The sequence below is a fragment of the Aotus nancymaae genome, unplaced genomic scaffold (assembly GCF_030222135.1).
Source record: "Aotus nancymaae isolate 86718 unplaced genomic scaffold, 86718_ANA_hifiasm-v0.15.2.pri h1tg000040l, whole genome shotgun sequence".
Taxonomy (NCBI): Eukaryota; Metazoa; Chordata; class Mammalia; order Primates; family Aotidae; genus Aotus; species Aotus nancymaae.
Window position 1 is genome coordinate 65,920,861 of NW_026988454.1, and position 6,000 is coordinate 65,926,860.

At 40.6% G+C, this 6,000-nt stretch overlaps 1 long non-coding RNA gene across 1 annotated transcript in view; it reads right to left on the bottom strand.

Annotated features, from left to right (window-relative positions):
• The window catches only part of LOC105707429 (uncharacterized), a 120,141-nt gene extending 114,708 nt beyond the window's left edge, over window positions 1-5,433 (bottom strand). Inside the window, exon 1 of the long non-coding RNA XR_001105067.1 lies at window positions 5,372-5,433. This is a non-coding gene — a long non-coding RNA (uncharacterized LOC105707429). The remainder of the gene's footprint in view (window positions 1-5,371) is intronic.
• Window positions 5,434-6,000: the final 567 nt, after the last annotated feature.

Genomic DNA, 6,000 nt, shown 5'->3' on the forward strand with positions numbered 1-6,000 from the left:
AGATTTGCCACTGACTAGCCATGTGATTTTAACCATTCTACATCTCACCGTCCATGTCTGCAAACTGTTTATGCTGATATCATTTAGTTCACAGGGCTAAAGTGAGAATTAATCGGGGTACTGATATAACACTGTGAACACAGTACTAACACACAGTGAGAGTTTATAAATGATGGAGGCCCATCTGCCAAGTAAGTCCATTGCACTCGCACACCAATACCACTTCCAGCTTTTTGTAAGTTCCCACACATTGATTTGTTGGGATTTATGTTGGGGATGTTAACATAGCTCATATTAGCATTCTGTTTCTTCCCCGGTCCCTCAGGGATTTCCTTAAAGGAAACTATCCTTTCCCTGCGTCAGCTGCTAGGGAACTCTAGGTGCCATACTGCTGGTACTGTTGTGTTCTGGTCTATGTCACATTTAATAAGAGAAAAACAAAAACGAAAAGCCAACAACTTTATACTGAGAATAATATTAGCAAGTTTGCTGTAGAATAAAAAACACTGATGATTTACACAATGAAAACAGCCATTAGGGAAGTACTATTGAATTCTTTTTCTCTCCTTTAAGATTAGGTCCTCACGCCCTTCCTCACCTTTGACGAAGAACTGATCCACAGAAAAAGAATCCTGAAACTTCCAAGTTATGGACTATACAAAGTCAGGTTAATGCATAAAAGCTGCCCATCATTAAAGGAGTGATTGCAAATCTTCACCCCCCGCAACCTAGCACAACCCATCATTCTCTCCCCTTACCTACTGTTCATGCCTCCTAAGGGAGTTCCCTGCTCATTCTCTAGTCATCATTCTCAGTGATCTTTTAAAAACATACATCAAATCACCTCATAGCACCTCACAAAACTTTTATTCACCTGCCTCTCCACTTAGAATAAAATCTAAGCCCCACCCATGTGACACACAAGGTCCCAAGTACTCTGTACTTCAACTTCCACCTTGAATGCCTTTACAAGTCAGGTTGTGTGAACAAGTTGAAGACTTCCCCAAGTGAGACTTCCCTCCCTCTGCATGATTTACCTCCTTCCTCCAGATCATTTCTTGGTTGTATCCTATCAGTCAGGCCCCAGCTTAGATGTCACCACCAGCCAAGTACTTTCTATCTCTCACTGTTTTATTTTCTGCAGAGCAGTTTTCTAAAAAAGTCTTGCATATTTGTTTCTGTCTTTCCCATTCCCCAATGGAGTTAAGCTCTATGCAAGCAGAGCCAAATCAGCTTTGTTTACCAGTGTGTCCCCAGTGCCTTGAGTGATACTTGACACATGGCGGTTATTCAATAAACATTTGTTACCTGACTAATTGAATGAATATATGATTCAAAAGATAATGGTTTCTACCACCCACCCCTCACTCCCTTTTCTGAAAGTTTCTCTCCTTTCCTGAGTAGGATTCTGCCAGTAAGAAAGAAAAAAAAGGGCTCCACAGCCCCCAGCAACTTCCGGTTCTGCCAGTACAAGGGACATACATTGTCTGTAGCCTCTGCCAGTTTCCCAGATGACAGTCTGCACTCCCCTTTGCCAGTAGCGTCTCTCACGCTCCCCAGACTAAGGAACCATCCAGGACTATGCACCTAAATCAGACCATAGAAGACAACCTCATATGGTAACACCACGTCCAGGCTCAGGACAGGAAATTTACACACCACATATCAAGGTAATGGAGGTAGTAACCAAGTGCAATTTCACACCAGGCTTCCTGCTCCCAACAACAGAGGATGAGGGGGCAGCTCATTAATCAAGTTTGAACTTAAGTATAAAATGCCATATTTTCACAGGAGGAAGTAGATGTGTTTTCTGTGAAGAACTCCAGTCTGAGTTCTCACTCAGCCTTTAATTCCTAAATGCAGAAAAAAAAAACTAATAAGCTCCTTAGAATACATACATAAGAAGTTCTGTTTAACCCTAAGCTATTTAACACCTCAGTAGTTTTATAAGCACCAGTCTCATTAAATCTTGTGTGTGTGTCTCTGTGTGGGTAAGGCAAAGGGTGGCCGGGAGGGATCACTGCCACTGAACAGTCACACTGAATAAGCCATAGGACTGAAATTAGGAGGCAAGCAACAGTGACATCTAGTGTGGGTAAGAAATGCCAAACCAGCAAACTCCTTTTCTTTCTATAGCAAAAGACAGGACACAAAATGGATGGCAAATTAGGGTCGGAAAAGTGAAGATGATGGCAAATCTGAAACCAGAATGCAGATATACTAGATGACTACAGAAAAAGATTTTATTCCAATTCCTCTGCCACTAAATTTTCTTCCCATTTATACATTATTATGCACTTTCTTAGCCTGAAAAAGCCCCTAAGGTGACCCAGCCTCCCACTTCTGCTCTCTCTTTCCTCCAAAGACTCCCACTATGGCCTCTGGAACTCTTCTCCAAAATCAGCAAGCTCCTTTATCCCTTTCTTGGAACATTTCTTCGCCTCTTGTTTTAAAAGGAGTCTCTTGGATACCACCTGCCCTGAAACCCACCTGAGGAAAAGCTCTGTCATTTGTTGATCACACTCTGCCATGATGGCTGCTGTTCTTGCCTTCCATTGCTTATCTATATCTCCCTCTTACGAAAAATTCTGCTCCTTTAAGCTTCTGCTAAGCAGATATGTCACTCTATTCCCATTATACTTGTTGCAATCATCTGACAAATCCCTGCTCATTCACAACCATTTGTTGAATATTTTAGCTCCTGTTCACAACTTTTTCTAGACCCACCCTCCTATCATCATTTTCAGCATCATCAACATCCACTTAATGAACTATGGCTGCTTAGCTCTTCAACCTCCTCAACTCCAATGCCCTCCGCTCCACCTCAGCCACCTACTCACATTGTCCCATTTTTCATCAACAGAAGCTGCAACATTTCTGAAAACTCAGTGTCAAACCTCCCACTCACATATCCCATTCCTCCTATTCAGTCTCTCAGGTATGCCCCCTAACCTCTTCCATCAGCCACAGTGAAACCTCGAATCCATTAACCTCTTTACTTTCTGCACCTTCTGTCAGTCCCTGCCTGGACTCACTGCCCTCCTTATCCAGCCCTTATACTCAAGGTCTAATATTTTATTTGCTGCTCTGAAAATATACTTAATTCTCTCATTCTTTTCTTCTTCCCCCAAACTCCTGGTTAATACCGCTCATCCTTGCCTAGTTAAGCAGTCAAACATTCCTAAAGAAAAATTAGTAAACTCACCTGACTGATTTTACTTTAAATTCATGACTACCAACCTTAAGTAGATACTCACTACTGGCTGGCAATCCTGCTATGTATTTCAAGTAATATAACTTCCTAACTCACCAAGAACTGTTTTATACATACTTCAACCTCACTCTCATATAACAGTCTCACCTCATTACTCTTCGAAAATAAAAACTCAATGATCCACTTTATATTCTCAACCTTAAACCTATAAAACTACTAGCATCCGCACCCATTTTTTCTTCTCCCTTCCTCCTACCAAAGCCTAAGTTGTGCATGTCTGCTCAAGCTCCCAATTTCTTTCTCACCTTCTCAAGGACTTCACTAGTCAACCTCTCCCCGTTCTGCATCAATTTTCACTTCTCTGCTGCATCAGTTCTATCTTTATACAAATATGCTGCAGTATCATAGATCAAAAACAAACAAGCAAAAACCTCTCTCAATCCCAGAATTTTCTGTTCCCTCTTTCATAGCCGGATTCTTTAAGAGGCATTACTGGTGCTGCCTCTACTTTCTCACCTTCCATTCCCCCTTCATTCTGGTTTCTGCTCCCACTGCTCTGGCAAACAGTTCTTGTCCTTAACCTCTCAGGAGCATTAATCAGAATTGACAACTTCATCCTTCCACTGAGTGCAGGACTTTACATTCTGAGTTTTCCTCCTACTTCTCTGGTTACTACTTGTCACTCTCCTTTGCAGGCTCCTTAGCCCCCATACTAAACCGGTAAATATAGGTAATTCTCAATGCTCAATCTTGGCCCAACTTCCCTTCTCCTCTTAGAGGACAGTGTGCATTCTGGTTGAAAATACCATTTATATGTTTTTCTCCCAGAAACTTAAATTTCTAGCAAGAATCTTTACTTTGAACGCTGACTCACATATTCAGCTACCTATTTAATATCTTTACTTGAATATTTCACACACATCTCAATATTATGTCCAAAGCTAAGAATTTTTTCATCCTCTCAACCTGTCCTTCATTCTTTCCAATCTCAGTACACTGCACCACTACAAAACCTGGCAGTCATTTTTTATTCTTCCTTCCTTCTTTTTCCTATATACAAGCATTCAACAATTTCTGTATCTTTTTATATCTAGCATATATCTTGAATTAGAGTATTTCCTCCATTTTTAATGCCATTATTATATTCACGGTCACCATTATCCCTCACTAGGTCTCTAAAAAAGTATAGTCAAGATAGTTTAGACGATGCTCCAACAACCATAAAATCTAAGTGACCAAGAAAGAAAAAGAATTAAAAATATTTGGTATTACACAGTTTGCTCCTTTAGTTATCAAATATTCCATTCACCATCTTTCCCACAGGCCCAATACCTACCCCTACTCAAGAGAGACAACCTGACATTGAATCAGTGCATGGTATAAAGCACAAAATTCAGGGTCCCTTGGTGATATGTGATGGGCTCTCATCTGATTGTGGCTTCTCTTAATATGGAGCCCATAAAGAAACAGAAAATTTCCCCACATATACCCAAAATACAATAGTGGAACAGGGTCAGAGTAACTGCAATAAACATGACCATTTAGAAAGCAATAGATTGAGAGGGAGACACAAAGTAGTCAACGTTCCATTGTAATTATGAAATTCTACCTGGGGGTGGAGAATATTCTTTGAATTAGGCTCCAATTCTCCTGGATATTCCGTAGTCCATTGTTCCTCATGACCTTGGCTCTGCCCTTGGAGAAGATCTTTCTTTTTCATCGTCCAACATGGTCACTTCTAAAATGGTCATTGGAGAAAATGCCCTCCCAACCCTCACTTCCCACCACTTTGGGCACTGAGCCTGCTTCCTACCTTTACATATTTGAGGACCCAAGGATTATTTTATATCTCAAACAGTCAAAACATATTTAGTTCACACTGTGATTTCTTTGGTATACAACTCTCTTTCAAAAAGTTTGCTTCTCATCTATTTGATTACAGTTAGCTCTCTGTGCCATTTACCACAGTCATGATTCTTTCAAGGCATACCTTCCCTCCTTTCCCCCTCTCTCTCTTCTCCTGTCTCCCCTTTTCACTAAAATTTTGGCTCTGTGATATCTATGATTTTTTTATTTACTGCTGTAACCACAACACCAAGCTCAGTGCCAGGGATATAGTAGACACTCAGGAAATAGTTGTGAATAAAAGAACCTTACCTGAACTTTGAATTATGATTCTGTCTTCAGCTCTGCCTTCTTTGAACTATTTCATTCTTCTTTCTTCCCATCTTCACCTTGTAAAATGATATCACCTGCTGGCCCACATATAAGTGACTTCTTGTCCTACCTGTTTTCTTCCCTACAAGTTTTCACTTCTTCACTCAAGTATACTTTGGACCCTGACAAGTTGCAGAATTCTAACTAATATTCTTCAGCTGTTTTCCTAAAACAATATAGGCCTTTTTTAACTTTAGAGCAGAGGTTTTCAATCTTAGCTGCGTATTAATATCAGCTGGAGAGATTTTGAAACTCAATTCACTAGCCACATACCAAGGCAATTAAATTAAGAGTCTCTGAGGGTGAGACCTAGGCATCAGTTTTTAGAGCTGCCCAGGTTATTTCAGTATGCAGCCCAAGTTGAAAAACTGTTCCAAAGTAAGCTTTCTCTCCACCTCTTTCTTTCCTCCATGATTCTGAACCCTAATACTGATTGCTCAACCTGTGGATCCACCATCATTCCAAACAGCAAATCAACAAGTATTGAATTCCCTAAGTACTCACATCTGTGACTAATTTACTTCCTCCTCATTCATTTTCCCCCTCCCAGCTGCGCCTTTCTCTTTCTA